The sequence below is a fragment of the Macrobrachium nipponense genome, chromosome 36 (assembly GCF_015104395.2).
Source record: "Macrobrachium nipponense isolate FS-2020 chromosome 36, ASM1510439v2, whole genome shotgun sequence".
Taxonomy (NCBI): domain Eukaryota; kingdom Metazoa; phylum Arthropoda; class Malacostraca; order Decapoda; family Palaemonidae; genus Macrobrachium; species Macrobrachium nipponense.
This window is the reverse complement of record NC_087220.1, coordinates 51007751-51025250: the sequence shown is the minus strand read 5'-3', so window position 1 is coordinate 51025250 and position 17500 is coordinate 51007751. Positions and strand designations below refer to the sequence as shown.

General features: G+C 37.0%; 1 protein-coding gene across 4 annotated transcripts in view; it reads left to right on the top strand.

Moving 5' to 3' along the window:
- LOC135203641 (protein brunelleschi-like) overlaps window positions 1–17500 on the top strand; it is a 204698-nt gene that overhangs the window by 137330 nt on the left and 49868 nt on the right. The gene's annotated exons all lie outside the window — the stretch shown is intronic.

The window sequence follows — 17500 nt, the reverse complement described above, 5'->3', positions numbered from 1 at the left end:
TAATTGCTAGATCTAATGATTATATTTCAAGAAATTTACTGGAATCAGCAATTATACAAATCACTAATAAAAACAACCAAAATCTTAGTCTGGGATTGTACCATTTGGACCCATATATTTGTAAAATGTTTATGAAGGACCTTAAACTAAATGAACTACTAATTAATTAGTCCCACATGTATGTAGTTATTATCTCTCTCTCTCTCTCTTGCTCACTATATTTATATCCTATTTTCGTATTTTCACTCATTTTTTGGAACATTTTTGTAAATTTCATGGTACTAAGTCGGATATGCCTCCTTGTTTTTTTAAAAATGTATTGTTTTCAGGATGAATCGTCTGTTGACCACGTGTGTGCTCCTCCCAGGTGTGTCTGCCTAAAAATCGCTAATCTTGCCCTCAGGCGTTTCCTCGTTTCTGTAGAATGAAATCGACATTATTGCTAATCTTGTAATGTCAGTTTGGATATTAAGCTTACTTTTACTATGTTTTTGTTTTGTATGATCAGTTGTGCCTAAGTAAAGGGTCGTGCTAGACCGAAAGTTCTTGGCTCTCTCGCCTTTCAATTTTTCCTCCGTGGCAAAAACCTTTATTTATTTATACTTAGCATCACGTTTTATATACTTCGTGATCAAAGTTATTCATATATATGAATAACTTTGATCAGCGACAGTAGTAATAATAGTCGAACTGAATTGTTTCGCTGAAGATGTTCAATTCAAAATGTCAAAGTCAAGCACCGATACTGTCCTCAGCGCCTCAGCGGCGTGGTTGGTATGGTATTAACGTTCCACCTCGGTGGTCGCGGGTTCGATTCTCGGCCATTCCATTGAGGAGTGAGAGATGTGTATTTCTGGTGGTAGAAGTTCACTCTCGACGTGGTTCGGAGTCACGTAAAGCCGTTGGTCGTTTGCTGCTTGATTGCCAATGCCGTTAAAAACTTCCCTTGCCTATACTGTCATGCAACGTAAAAACACAATACAAACAAACAAACAAAACATACTGTCATCACCAAAGCACTAAAACATTTTGACAGTAAATGAAAATATCAAAAATCACAATAATACTTAAACATACTTAGATTTTGACTATATACATGAAAAATAAAACTAAACTAATCTATCTGTGTACTTCATGTCTTCTTTGAATTTCCTCTGAACCGCGTAATATACATCAGTTTTCAACGAAAAACAGACGTCTCCGGAGAGTCAATCTTCCAGAAATTGTATATCCGTAGGTCACGAACGATCGAATCGGTCCTGAAAAGAGCTCCGAAGAGGAGATTCAAAGAAGATTGAAATCGTGCTCTGCTGTATTCATTGTGGTAAGGAAAACTACCAAAGTCGATCCTCTGGTAAACGGCCTAATCAATCGAAGTAATTGTCCAAATCAGGTCTACTATACTAACAGCATGTTTCCCATATTGGACGCCCTACTGACTGCTGCACTACTTTACTATAACTATATTCTGTTTTTTTCCATCTGTCCATCCGATTGTGGTGTATGTATATGGTAACACTGCGTCCCGGGCTTTAGATAGTTATGCTATGTGTAAGTTTTGGGTAAATAAAAGGATATCTGGGTGTACATTTGCAACTGAAAAAGTCTTTTAGTAATTTATATACTTCGTGATCAAAGTTATTCATATAACTTTGTATGCGAATTACACCGTTAATAATCGAAGTAGTTTATTATTATTATTGTTGAATGTACGCTGAATGTAACTATCTAAAGCCCGGGACGCATTGTTACCATACGCAAACACCTCAGGCGGGTGGACAGATGGAAAAAACCGAGTATAGGCCTCAAATCTTCTTTGAATGTCCTCTTCGTTCGTGACCTACGGATGTACAATTTCTGGAAGTTTGACTCTTCGTAGCCGTTTATTGCCTTTTTCAGCTTGTTGAAACCTAAAAAAAATGCGTTTTTCGGCGAAAACTGATCTATTATTACATTGTTCACATTGCTCAGTCGTCATTTTCTTGCTGTCACTGATATATGTCCGAGGCGGTAAACAAGGGTTCGCGCATGCGCAACTCACAACCGTACCGATATCTATCGAAATCAGGGATACGGCTGCCGTACCTATATCCAGTTCGTTTACCCACCTTTTATAGTGCATTAGGCTAAGTTACAGGGTATCAAAAAACAGCATAGTGGGTTTCTGAAGTTCTGTAATATAAAAACATTTTAATTTGTTTAGTGGGCCATGCGGGTTTCAATGGCATTTGCCATACACAGAAGAACATTTAATTAAAAACTCGCTTACCTGGCACAGGGGACACGACCCGGTAGTCAGATCGGATGACGCTTGCTTTCGTCACACTCCGCTCTCTCTGTCTCTGTCTCTTTTGCAGTCTCATGTCTCATTATGAAAATTGAATAGACAATTAAAACTTCTTGAGAAAAAAAAATTAAGAAGTTACGGTTACTTTTCAACTGTGGCTAAATTTAACATAAAAACTTTATATTGGCAACACAATCAAATATGTATGGCTAGCGATCGTAGCGTTGGCAATCTAATTGATCAGATATGTGACATTAGGAATCCGTTCTCATTTAAATTGTTACAGTTCACAACGACAGAGATACTCTGTCTCTTGATCATTATCTACCTATACATATATATTATTTAGTGTTACCAGATCTACAGATTAGTCTGAAATCTATAGATTTTTTTCTTGCTATACATAATCCCCAAAATAGACTGTAAATAATGAAAAATGTGACAGAATTCGAATTAGTTACTATGTTTCCATGTTTAATAGCGCATGGTATAAGTAGCCTACCGTACTGTAAGTATATATAAGAATCATTGCCTCTGGAATCAAATTAGGGATTGTGATAAGAAATGAAACCCAGTTTGATGCAGAACTCGGGACACTTTAGGCAAAATTTAAAAAAAAATTTTAGTTTTATGGAAGCTGCCTCTCAGATTTACAAAAGGTTTCCTTATGATTCATCAGCAATGGTGTCTTTGAAGGGTTTAAATCCAAAAATGGTTATGGATCGAGGAATACCATCTTTGGGAGATTTGATGACTTCATTTGTCCATTCAATAGAATTAGATGTTTAGAACATAGACACAGAATGGAGGTTTGCTTGCTAGTTCCTTAGGCATTCTTGATGTTATTCGGATATGTCGCCTGAAATTTTTTTGAGCATGCCATTACTCTCTACTGTCGAGTGTTTTTTTTTTCTGCCATAAACAGAATGAAAACTAAAACCAGAAATAGATTGTCTACTGAAACCTTAACAGGTTTGCTTCATACTAAGCAATTAATGAAAGGAAAATCATCCTTTAATTTTACTGTAACAAAGCCACTACTGAAGAGAGTAAGGGCTGGAACTAGAAGTATGTATGGTAAGAAAAAATAGAATATACATTTGCAATATTTTTTTCAGTCCACTGTTTCCATGAATACCTTTCTGCTTATAATTTCCAGCTATCCATCCTGTTAGGAAAAATACTACCAAAATTCAAAATTGAAAATGGTTAACTGTAAAAATATTTGTTTTCTATACCAACAAATACAAACTATATATACGATGTTGAAGATATAGTGATGATGCTTTGACTTTTCTCTTCTTTATATTTCTTATATCCCACAGAAATTGCGTCTGAATGCAGAAGTTTTATAAATCATTGCATTACAAACGCTACGGAATTTTTCTACAGATTACATTTTGGTTTAGTACAGATTTTCTACAGATTTTTTCATGTACATTACAGATTTTTGATATATGGCAACACTATATATATATATATATATATATATATATATATATATATATATATTACGTATATTATATATATATATATATATATATATATATATTAGTGATGAGCAACATTCATCTTTGTTTGGTAGCCGATTACGATTACTTCAATTATTTTGGTGATCAGTAATCGATTACTTTCACAGGAAACTGGTACATTACAGCATAATCAAGTCCAGAGGTCCTTTGTATTAATTTATACAATTATGGTTTATCTCTCTCTCTCTCTTCTCTCTTCTTCGTCTCTCATCTCTCTCTCTCTCATCTCTCGTCTCTCTCTCTCTCTCCTCTCTCCTCTCTCTCCTCAGCCCAAGAATCCTTGAAAATTATAACAAATGCTAGTTATTGGCAATAAGTTCAAGTTTAAACCTATATGCATTGTGTTTGTTATTCCATTAAGCACACAAGTAAATATCAAGGCAATGTGACTGTTGCCATTTGACAACTGACAATCTGTCTCTTCCTCCTCCCAGGCTCCGCCCACCCCCCTTTTTTTTCAAACTTCACCCACGCTGCCACGCAGTGTTAAAGGCTGTGTCAAGTTGGATCAGTCGATGTAGATGCAGACAAGTGTCTATCTATAGAATCGTTTGTGCAAGTAGATACATAGTAGTTCCAATAGTCTCAATATGGAGTCATAGTTGTTCATTAACACTGAGCAAGTACTAGATCCAATTATTATTATGTTTTTTTTTTTTTTTTTTTTTTTTTTTTTTATCACAGTCATCCAATTCGACTGGGCGGCATTTATAGTGTGGGGTGATCCGGGTTGCATCCTGCCTCCTTAGGAGTCCATCACTCTTCTTACTATGTGCGCCGTTTCTAGGATCACACTCTTTTGCATGAGTTTTTTCCAGATTCCTTTTCAGGGATCTTGGGATCGTGCTAGTGCTCCTATGACTATGGGTACAATTTCCACTGGCATATCCCATATCCTTCTTATTTCTCTTTTCAGGTCTTGATACTTATCCATTTTTTCCCTCTCTTTCTCTTCAACTCTGGTGTCCCATGGTATTGCGACATCAATGAGTGATACTTTCAAGATATTTGTTATTACTGCTACCAAACCATAGCGAAAGTCTGACGCCTTCAGGTGACTACATAATGAGGTGACAGATGGGAGAAATTACACACACACACACACACCACACACACACACAACATAATCGAAATAATTTAGAAATTTAGATAGGAGAGAGAGAGAGAGAGAGAGAGAGAGAGAGAGAGAGAGAGAGAGAGAGAGAGAGAGAGAGAATTTATAGGAATAATGAGCGAGAAAATTTAGAAATTTATAGGTATGAGAGAGAGAGAGAAATTTATACGAATTGAGAGAGAAAGCAGAATTTAGAAATTTATAGGAATAAGAGAGAGAGAGAGAGAGAGAGAGAGAGAGAGAGAGAGAGAGAGAGAGAGAGATCCCTGTTGAGGAGATAATTGCACGAATCATTTAACGTTTGTGTGAAACGTTGACGACCAGCTCACATGTTGCAGTGCAATTGAATTAATTACAAATGTATTCGTATGTCGGTGAAAGTGAATAGTTTCGATAGGAAAACAATGACAGTAAGACAAATAGGTATTGTTGTCTCTATCGATGGCAACAGTAGTAAAAGCTTACGTTATAAACATTAAGTTCAGAATCTAATTTATTTTTTTGTTATACAAATGAGAGTCATCGATTAAATTTTGTATATTATTATTTTCAATATATGGCATTGTTTGTTTATTGTGATTTGAGATGTGTTGTAAGATTTGTATGTTGTGATTTTGAATGTATTGTGTTTGTGTATTGCAATTTTAGGTGTATTGTAATTTTGGATATATTGTAATTGTGTATTGTAATTTTAAAGTAATTGTATATTGTATTCTAAATATATTGTTTTATTTGTATATGGTGATTTTGAATAAATAGGATTTGTTTATTGTAATTTTGAATATAAGATATTTCTGTGTATTGCACTTGAAATATATTGTGCTCTTTGTATTTTGTCATTTTAAATATAATAATGTATACTTAGTATATTGTAATTTTATATATCATCTGTATAATGTAATCTTAGCTATATTGTATTATTTGCAAATTAATCTTGACGATTGTTTGTATACTGCAATTTTGAATTCTAAATTTGAAGCGTTTAATTTTTTCATCATATGATATAAACCGACACCCGTTCTCTCTACATCTCAGACGTGAGAACGCAGAGAGGTGATTTTGCAAGTGGCATAACAACTCGAGAAAGGATTCGAAGGAGATCATGCAAATTTCATCTTTGAAAGTCATGACTAGTCAGTTCCTAGAGAGATCTTATTGGTTAAATCAAGTGCCTTGGTTATCAGTTAACCAATTGGGCATAAACCCTTGGTCGTTTTGAAGCGTTAAAAGTTTTTTTTCCTTTTTTATAAATTAGAAAAGTATTGGGTTTTTATGTTTGAAGTTTTAGAAATGGTGTTTGAGTGGGAAATATGACAGTGCTGATAAAAAAAAGGTTTTTGTTGACTGAACATTGCATATTTCTTTAAATATGTTTGTGTGTGTGAGAGAGAGAGAGAGAGAGAGAGAGAGGGTTAAGGGGTTTTGTTATCAGTCATGTAACCTACGTAGCATGACTGAGAAGCAACCTCTCTCTCTCTCTCTCTCTCTCTCTCTCTCTCTCTCTCTCTCTCTCTCTCTCTCTCTGGGGGCTCTTTGTACCTCTTTCAATTGAATTAAGATAATCAATGATATTGACGGCTGTCATTCATATCTTTGATTGATGTTTCATCTATAGACTTGCGTCATCATTAGAGGCAACGTTTGTATTATTATTATTATTATTATTATTATTATTATTATTATTATTATTATTATTATTATTATTATTATTATTTGCTTGTGATACCAATACGGAGTTTGGGAATTTTTTCTTGCTAGTAAATTTCTGTTAACTGTCATTAATTTTTAAAATTTAATTGTATCCTTGCTATCTGTTCTTCCTTTAATATTATCAGCATTTAATAATTTGTGATTAAGGTATGATAAAAGTTCTAAGCACTTTTAAGATTTATTGGGATATATTATTTAAAAGCTCAAAGTCTTGTCTTACCATGAGAGAGAGAGAGAGAGAGAGAGAGAGAGAGGAGAGAGAGAGAGAGAGAGAGAGAGAGAGAGAGAGACCTTACCTTACGACCTTACAGAGAGAGAGAGAGAGAGAGAGAGATTTCGTTCCTAGCAACGTCAGCTGCAGAGAAAGTATAAATGGTACTGTATTGTTTTATTAAAACTGGAGATTAAACTCTAATCTAGACAATTTGAACTAACAGGGAACGTCTCTCTCTCTCTCTCTCCTCTCTCTCTCGTCTCTCTCGGGTCTCTTCTGTCTCTCTCATCTCTTCTCTCTCTCTCCTCCTCTCTCTCTGACATTTTTTTAAGGGTGTTTATTGAGATACATTTGAAAAAGATTGATACAAATGGAGAACGTATTATTCCATTATTATATTATTATTATTTTATTGCTGCCACTTCATTCTTTGTTGTCTTCCTTTGTACTATATGAGATATATATATATATATATATATATATATATATATATATATATATTATTTAATATATATATGTGTGTGTGTGTGTGTGTGTGTGTGTGTGTGTGTGTGTGTGTGTGTGTGTGTGTGTGTGTGTGTGTTCTTTGTTACCAGCAGGATGTGGATTTCATGTAGTCCTTTTATATTCTCTAACAAAATTCTTTGTAGTGTAAAGAAATAATTGAAGCGTCCACAATACTCCCTCTCTCTCTCTCTCTCTCATCTCTCTTCTCTCTCTCTCTCCTCTCTCTCTCTCTCTCCCCGAAAAAAAAAACATGAAAAGTTTTCCGGAGTTAAACGCTGCCATTTCTATAAGGGTGATATTTCAGGGTCAAGTTGAAGAGTCAAGGACATGGGGGCGGGGTCTCTTGTTCAGTTTCCTCCTCCTCCTCCTCCTCCTCCTCCTCCTCCTCCTCCTCCTCCTCCTCCTCCAATTACACGCCTCCTTGCCCACGTTTATGCTGAGTCTCTCTCTGTCTCTCTCTCTCTATCTCGTCACTCGCTGATAAGACTTCGTACCTTCATTTGATTTATGTTTTGTTTTGCTTTTGGTCGTTATTTATTTGTCTATCGACTGAGATATATCATTGCAGGCTGTAAGCAGACGAATAGGGCCGGATAATGATGCTAATTTCGTTGTAGTAACTATTTTATAAAGTTATTATTGTACGTGTTGCAGTGACTGAATTTGATAAGATTTAATATTGTTCCCGTTGCAGTGACGACTACTTTACTTGTTATTTTCTGAGCCTCTCTGCTTCGTAGTACACTTGTGAGCACTTATATGTGTCATTTTTTCGTTTATAAAGTATTACGCAACTTTTTCCTCTCTAAGTATTACGCCTCGATCTAATAATTCGTTTATGTTAGGGTTTTTGGGTTTAGTCAAATCAACACTCGGCCATACCGGAGATATGACGAGGCAATAATTCTACGCTGCCTTCATCCTAAATTGCCGTATACCTATACAGAAGGCTTAGCAACAGCACTTTGAACTCTTTTCCCCCCCCCCCCCCCCCCCCCCCCCTTCTCTCTCTCTCTCTCTCTCTCTCTCTCTCTCTCTCTCTCTCTCTCTCTCTTCTAAAACACTGTGCCATTCACCTCAGTGTTCTTGCAAGCAACTCCCCAAGACAGCAATCATTGTAGTAAGAATGTGGAAAGGCAAAAAACATTCAGGGGGTTAGTTTTCTGTACAGCGCATGATGCTGTATGAGCCGTGGCCCATGAAACTTTCAGCCACGGCCTGGTGGTGGCCTGTCCTATAACTTTTAACTTAGGATAAATTAAAAACTACTGAGGCTAGAGAGCTGCAATTTGGTGTGTTTGATGATTGGAGGGTGGGTGATTAACATAACAATTCGCAGTCCTCTAGCCTCAGTAGTTTGTTTTAGATCTCAGGGGGGACAAAAAAAAAAAAAAAAAAAAAAAAAAGTTGCCGTCGGATAGATGAAGCCATCTCAATAGTTTTCTTTTACAGAAAACTCAAATTTGGTAAATATTAATAAAACTAGGTCGACTACACTTTTATGTTAGTGGTCTCTACTCGTTTTTCCCTGGAAATACACCTGTTTTATTAAATGGTCCAATATGTTGTTAATTACTTTCAGTAAGAAATAATCATGAAAAATGTCAGTTGTACCGAGAATTCGAGGAACGATTTATATATATATATATATATATATATATATATATATATATATATATATATATATATATATATATATATATATATATATAACTTATAATTCAAAATTTAATCTAGGATCTAGACCGTCTGCATAACTTGATTAAAAATGAAAAAGGTTTTTATCTGTATAATTAAAATGATTTTTTTGCTCTGCTGTGACCAGAGGAGGTTTAATTGAGCAACATCAAACAGATCTGGGCTTAATGACAGATTTCGCTTTTTTAATATATTTTATACGTTTCATAATACGGAAAATATAAGGGGCTCGATTTATGATTTCATAAATTCATATCAAAAGGCGTCTTTTGTTCGTTGATGATTTTGTTCGTATACGTTAAAAAAAAAAAAAAGTAATATGGTTCCTGATTAGTTGCTTTCGAAATTAGTCACGTATGAAAAAACCACTGTTAGAGACTGTTCATCTTGGGATTTTTTTTAAAGAAATTAAATTAAAATTTAAATTACAGACACATGATTATTTTTCTCATATACCTTAGTTATAATTAATGTTCTCACAAATTCAGTCTGTATAGATATTCCCTATACCTAATTTTAAATTCACTATTATTATTGTTTTGCATAGATCACCAGAATCACACCACCTCGCGCAAAACAGTGAAACGAGAGAGAGAGAGTGCTCATGGAGGATTGCTCATCAAGCTGGAGATTAGAGAGAGAGAGAGAGAGAGAGAGAGAGAGAGAGAGAGAGAGACTATGATTGCACTCGACCTCGCTTACCTGATACTTTTAAGGTTCACAGCCACCGAAATCACCATAATATTCCTGTGGTCATATACGCCAGGATGACGGTCGTGATGCGTAAGAAAAGCGTTACCCTTGAAATTCAGATATATATATATTTATATTTTTTTTAAGCCACGGCTTGTGAACACCAGTTGAACCGATCCGACGCTGGAACACCCGATTTGAGTCACGCTCACTTTGGCTTCGTTCAGTTGGGCGTGGCCTTCCGTGACGCTTTTTAGCCATTCTTTTGTTTTTTTCTCTCTACCCCCCTCGAATAAAAATAAACGAAGAATGTTGATTGACAGTTGCCATGGAGAGAGAGAGAGATGTTCTGAATGAAGACCGATATATTTGAATATATTTCTGTGGTGTTCAGTATGTCTGTTGCTGTACTTTTTTAATTAAATTTATTATAGTTTTTAAAATCGATTTTGTCTTTTTAATTAAAAAAAAAAAACATTTTATTTCGGATTGCGTCACACACAAAAATGAATGAATATTTTATAATGTCACAGGAAAGGTATATATAACTTTTAAGTAGACTAACTGATATTCAGTTTAAAACTGGCGAAGAAGTGCAATTATTTCTATATATTTATAGAATGCGTTTTCAACTGCTCGTACGCAACTGTTGGTCTCTCTCTCTCTCTCTCTCTCTCTCTCTCTCTCTATATATATATCATATATATATATATATATATATATATATATATATTATAGGTTTTATTTGACCTATTGGTAATGACTCTCTCTCTCTCTCTCTCTCTCTCTCTCTCTCTCTCTCTCTCTCGAAGTAAGATGCATGAATGGTACCAGGGAGGACCAATGATTGATTGAGGATCATTCAGCTAGCACACAACAAAAATGGTTATCCACTCCGAAGGCGGAAGCGAACGGGGTGGGGCTTTTAAAAGAGAGAGAAGGGAGAGGGAGAGCGGATAGAGGGAGGAGAGACGAGGGAGAGAAGAGAGAGAAGGGGGGGGGTTCTTACTAAAGGGGATCTTGCTTGGAAACTCTCTTCTCTCTCTCTCTCTCTCTCTCTCTCTCTCTCTCTCTCTCTCCTTCTTGGCTCCAATCGTCCTGCCTCTCTCCCCCCGCCCCCTCCCCCCTCTACCCTCCCCTTTCGTCTTCTAGAATCAATACCCCGAGCAAGGTCAAGGCTTTGACATTAGCTCCCATTTGCTCTAGCACAGAGAGAGAGAGAGAGAGAGAGAGAGAGAGAGAGAGAGACGGAAGAGAAGAGAGAGATGAGAGTTTGAGTCACAAGGACACTGGGAAATCCCATGTCACATTTTCGTCCCTTCTTCGCCATTGCTTAGGAATTCGTTATTCATTTTTATATTTTAGAAAGAGAAGCGCGTCTCTCTCTCTCTCTCTCTCTCTCTCTCTCTCTCTCTCTCTCTCTCTCTCTCTCTCGTCAATCAATCAGGTGGTATGGAGGTGTACGTAGTGACATGACAGGCGGTTTGCTACTTAGAGATATGATGACGTGAGCCATGGGAATTGGCGAGTGTCATCACAGGAATTTGTGACGTGAGCATCTAGGAATTTGTGACGCTTAGCCACTAGGAATATGTGACGTCAGCCACAGGAATTGTGACGTGAACCACTGGAATTGTGACGTGTATTTACGTAGGAATTTGTGACGTGAGCATCTAGGAATTTGTGACGTGGGTATCTAGGATTTTGTCACGTGACCCTCTGGAATTTGCGACGTGAGCCACAGGAATTGTGACGTGTATTTACGAGCCACCATTCTGACTCAAACGTATACATTCAGGCAGAGAGGGAATGCACATCGTCGTCTTCAAGTTCCGTCTCATTAGCATTTCCGAGAACGAGACGGGACGGGACGCTCGTCCTCCAGCGCGCATGCGCCGTATCTCACCCCTCCCCCCGCGCCATTTCTCAGGTAATTAATTACCTAGGTATGCACATAACTATACCTGCCCCATTCCACTCGAAGTGAAAGCTGTGCCGTAACAATGGGAATCCTCTCTCTCTCTCTCTCTCTCTCTCTCTCTCTCTCTCTCTCTCTCTCTCTCTTCTCTGCTTAATTACAGGAGAGCCTTTTCCCTTTCTCCCTTCCTTCCTCTCATTTTCGTTTACTCGCCCCCCCCCCCCCCCACCCCCCCCCCTCTTATTTCCGGTTCAAGGTTTCTCCCATACCCCCCCTGGCCCTCTTGGGGCACGTGTTGCAATACGCCAGGCTTCTAAGACCCAGTAGGCCTATGTAGATCCATGTGTGGGAGGCCTGGGTAGCGTGGGACGGTATTCTATAAAATTTATTATTATTATTATTATTATTGTTATTATTATTATTATTATTATTATTATTATTATTATTATTATTATTATTATTATTATTATTAGGGAAAAACTCTATCACGGGAGTATATATAATGTTCTAAAGGGTCCACAATAATACAAAGTGTAAAAAGTCCGTGTATAATTTGAAGACTTTACAGAAAGCTTTCGAACCCTTCCCTGGGTTCATCTTCAGTCCAAAATTTTGGACTGAAGATGAACCCAGGGAAGGGTTCGAAAGCTTTCTGTAAAGTCTTCAAAATTATACACGGACTTTTTACACTGTATTATTGTGGACCCTTTAGAACATTATTATTATTATTATTATTATTATTATTATTATTATTATTATTATTATTATTATTATTATTATTATTATTATTAATCGGTTAGGTTATCCGATAAGAAAAAGATGATAAATGAATAATTAAGCAAATAAAGATATAAATAACTTAATTAGATACAAAGACGATTTGTTTTGGTTGACGTAATGCATTGCATCCTCGCTCGAACTCTTGCAGGGTCTAATATTTTGTGTATTTAGATCTTAATTTTTAACTCTAAAATGTCAGGTTTGAAGCTGTTCTGGCCTCTGGCCCTGAAACGCCTGTTTTCACGGCTATTTTCATGGCCAGATTTTCTGTTGAGTTCTATGGCTTCGCTTTTTAGAATATTGTTTTCAAACGTGTCTGCATGAGCAGTTTTATTTCTGTTCGGATCCAGTAGCATTGTTTATAGACCTACTTTTTTATGGTTAGAGCAGTAATTTAGACTTGTTTAGATTCATCGCCAAACACAACATCAGAGTGCCTTATGTGCTTCCTGATTTGAAGTTTATGAGATTATCTTAACATTTATGATTCGTTTGTGGGTAAAAAAAAATTTTCATTATATTATTGAGAATATAAAAGTGTTTTGTACACCTCTAACTGTATACTAGTTTCAGTTATTAGAGTAATAGATTTATCGATAACATTTTTAGAACAACATCCTGGGGTATTTTGATAGATGTTTCTTTTTCTGCATTTATTTTGGCTTGCGTTACAGTTTTTTTTTAAAAGCTTGCATAACAAAACATATAGCTTTAAGTTTTGGCTTGCATTAGAGTTATTTTTTGAGCTGCTATAAATATTTTGTAAATTTATAAAGCAAAGCATACAATAGCCTTAGAGTTCTTTTGAAAAAGGTTGTTAAGTGTTTCGTAAGCTTACATTGCTTGCAAGCACATTGGCTTCTTCGTCAGAGGTACTATATTATGTATTTTGGAAGTAATTTTTTAAAATGTAATTTCTACTAATTGGAAAAGTGATCCATATCTCGTAATTTTTTAGAAGACTAACATTTTTTTATTAATACTTTTTTTCTACCTTACCCGGGCAGTATAAAGATTACACCCTTCCGCCTCTGACTTTATTGAATCAGACTCTCTCTCTCTCTCTCTCTCTCTCTCTCTCTCTCTCTCTCTCTCTCTCTCTCTCTCTCTCTCTCTCTCTCTCTGTCCTGACTGATCAGGGCTCTCGGATTTTGTCGAACATTTTTCTTTTTCAACTTTCGAAGTATTAGTAGTGTATCATGCGAGACTTGTAAATTACTTTACCCAAGTACTTTCAATTGAAGTTGGGGACTAAACGCAAATTGAAGTTAAAACTAAACACAAATTGAAGTTAAAACTAAACACAAATTGAAGTTAAAACCTAAACACAAATTGAAGTTAAAACTAACCACAAATTGAAGTTGGGGACTAAACACAAATTGAAGGCAAAGACTAACTAAGAATCCTGAGGTCACAATGAAATTTAAAAGGATACAGCGCCTGTCCTGCCTGACAGAGAGAGAGAGAGAGAGAGAGAGAGAGAGAGAGAGAGAGTTGATTCAGTACCTGTGAGAAACACCCTTGGGGTCCCCAGCAAAGGACCGTCGACCGTGTGTTATTTGGGCGTCATTAGGTGTGTGAAGAGAACTGGGAAGGTTGGGTTCCTCTTGAAGACTTAAGAAGAAGAAGAAGAAGACGGAAAGGAGGAGGAGGAGGGCATAAGAAGAAGAGGAGGAGGAGGAGCGCTTTGATTGGGTGTTAAATAGCGAAGGAACAATTAACACTACTATAATAATAATAATAATAATAATAATATTAAATCTTTTAGTTTGATCACGTTCAAATTGGAAAATTTAAACGAACTGATAATAATCAATTTGTAGACAATTTATATATAATATTTATATCACTGAGAGAGAGAGAGAGAGAGAGAGAGAGAGAGAAGAGAGAGAGAGAGAGAGAGAGAGGGGGGGGGGGGGAAATTACGGATTTCGTTGCTTGAACAAAGGAAGTCAAAACAGAAACAGCGTACGTTTAACGCAAGCGCTTCCCCCCCTTCCCCCTCCTATCTCTCTCTCTCTCTCTGGAGTCGAGTTCAACTACGGGTCCTTAGAATGCTCTGAAGAAATTCCAAGAGAGAGAGAGAGAGAGAGAGAGAGAGAGAGAGAGAGAGAGAGAGAGAGCTTACTCTGAAGAAATGGTCAGGTGAATACCACCACGTGCTCAGTATAACCAAGAAACCTTATGCTTTCTTATGGTAACACAAGGTTACTGTTTAGGGTAAGGCTTTGAATAAAATCCCTTCGTATACAGAATATGTAGTTTGATTCACACACACACTCATATATATGTTTCGTGTGTGTGTATTTGTGTACGTCTCTGTGTGTGTATTCATGCTTGTATGTGTGTATGTGTACATACATCAAGTAGATTTTCTCATAGCTACGTTAAAGAATCACATAGCCGATGATAGGTAAGCGCGAATTATTACTCCATGTATGAAAGCGTAGGGTCATATATTAGGAGAAATACGAATTTCTCTTTGATCTGGTATTTTTCCGATATTTTTTGGTTCCCCACAATTTTAAAAAATGACAATTTTTTTTTTTTAAATAAATGAACGTCTTTAATAATAAGCTTCCAGAATAGATCATCACCTCTTAGTTTGGGGGAATAAATAACTATTGTTATTCTTGTAAGGTTACGTCATTGTGTTATGAATTCCAAAACCGTAGTTCAGTGGTTCTCAACCAAGAGGGAATTCCCCCCCAACGGGTGAATTTCAGATTTCCCCCGGGGTGGGGGTTTGGGGGATTGCAACCACAGATTGGCAGGCTCAAACTGGCGCTAGGACCACACAAAACGCCAGCGTGCATCGGTCCGCTCTACTGAGAGGTCGCACTGGGCCTTTTCTCCCCAGCTTGTGTTTTTGTATTAGTATTTTGTTCCCTACTATTTGGAATGCACCTCTTGAGGCAGACAATTTTGGAAAGGTGTAGTTGGAGATGACAGGGTGCATGGGCTGAAAAAAGGTTGAGCAGCAACTCCAATATGGGAGAACTGTTGCATTTGTCTCACACCACATATAGCCTTAATCCTGCTATTAGCAAACACACTAAAATCAGTATGTAGCACTATCGAACGACTCCAGCAGGATCTGATCGTCTAGTTTGAAGAGAGAAACGGATGAAAAAGAAGTCAAGACGTGGAGTTACGCTCTTCGAAAGGTCAGATGAGCCCCACTTAAAGCTGGAGCAGCTGTTCTAGCGGTGAAAATGCTTTTGGCACAGAAGCAGCTGTGCACTCCTCTAACCTTTTGGAAGCTGAGCGCGTGGATTGGAATGTTAAATAAGGTTATCCCTGATTGATTTCATTTCTTCAGGAACAGATCGAAGTGTAAAATGAATGACAGTAAATCCAAGCATTAGAAATTTAGTTAGACTCACAACAAACTACCATAGCAAATAGTTGTGTGGTTTATTGACTCAGAAATGAATAGCCAAATTCGCTTCAGATACGATACGCATTTGGTCAGAATAATTTAGCAGATAAAAAAAAAAAAAAGAAGCCGCCATCTTGAAATGAGATGCCAAGAAGCGCCGGCTGGTAAGCATTTTTAGCGAAACTGTTTCCTTAGCTTTGCTTTTCCTCGTGTCCTGTTATAGTTTTCTTGCTTTGTAATTTGGAATCTCTTGTGACAAAGGTGTAGCAGGATGTACTTTGTAAATAAGTCAGTCATTTATTGAATGTATATAAACATGACGGTCATCTATGTTAGGAATTTTTCTTACTCATTCAAAATTGAAATTCCGAAAGGTTGGATTCAGTATCTGCAGAAAATTTAAAGTAACCAATTCTGTATAGCCCCATCACAGCGTTTCACGTGGAAAGTTACAAGTTGCAAGGAGTTATAAGGATTAGGATGTCTCAAAGACTTATTAGTCCATCCTAAGAGGAGACTTCGTGTGCTCACTTATCTCTAGGAGCAGGTTTTACTGTTCATTTGCGGTGTCCTAATGATTTTGTCTAGCTTTCTTCTAAACTCTTCCACACTGTTGCTGTTTACAACTTTCTGGTAGAGAGAGAGAGAGAGAGAGAGAGAGAGAGAGAGAGAGATTTAGTATGATTTCAACCAAATTTTTAAAGCCAAATTACAGTGTTTCACGAGAGAGAGAGAGAGAGAGACGAGAGAGAGGAGAGAGAGAGAGATTTAGTATTTGCTTAACCAAATTTGTAAAGCTACGTTACACAGTTTCCCGAGAGAGAGAGAGAGAGAGAGAGAGAGAGAGAGAGAGACTTGACTAAACAATCTATAACAAACACCGAACCGACGGGGGCGAGGGGGGAGGGGGTGGAGAGAAATGTCAACAAAGCTCTCCCAAAGAAAGGCGTACAAGCAATGGCCCGTATCCTGTCGAGAAACGACAGAATTCTGTCAACAGAAACCCGCAGTTTTGGTCTGTCAAGACAATGGCGGTGTAGCCTTTTGTGAGTGTTTTAAGCTTTTATGTGCGTATATGCGCGTGCTTGTATGCACGCGTCAAACATGTGCATATCAGAGGTTTACCATTCAGTACCCCGACTGTCGCATTAAAAACAGTTGACAAACGGAAGTCGAAACAGCACCAAGCTTTGTGTGCCTTTATGCTTGTGTTTCATACGTGTGCGCGCTTGTATGCATGCGTAAAACATGTAGTACATATCAAAGGTTTACCATTCAGTACCCCGACTTTCGCATTAAAAGCTGTTGACAAACGTAAGTCGAAACAGCACCGCTAATGAAGACATTTCGCTCCCAAATGTCAAACACGCTGTCGAATGTATTCTCAGGATGGGGGTTAATGATATAATCGCCTCTTTGCTGCTTGGGCAAAGAGGCCGCTTTAGGTTGCTTGGTGTCTGCAAAATGATCATTATTAATTTTAACTGTTTTAAGTTTCATTGGCGGAGTCATTTTTGTACTGTTCAAATTTCATACTTGCCTTGAACCACCGGAAGCGTGAGTTTGTTTCTGTTCTCTTTCATTGTTTTTTTTCTCAATTTTGATAAGTCCTTTGTTTTAGAATAGATAATATATATATATATAATTAGTTATTCCATTTTTTTT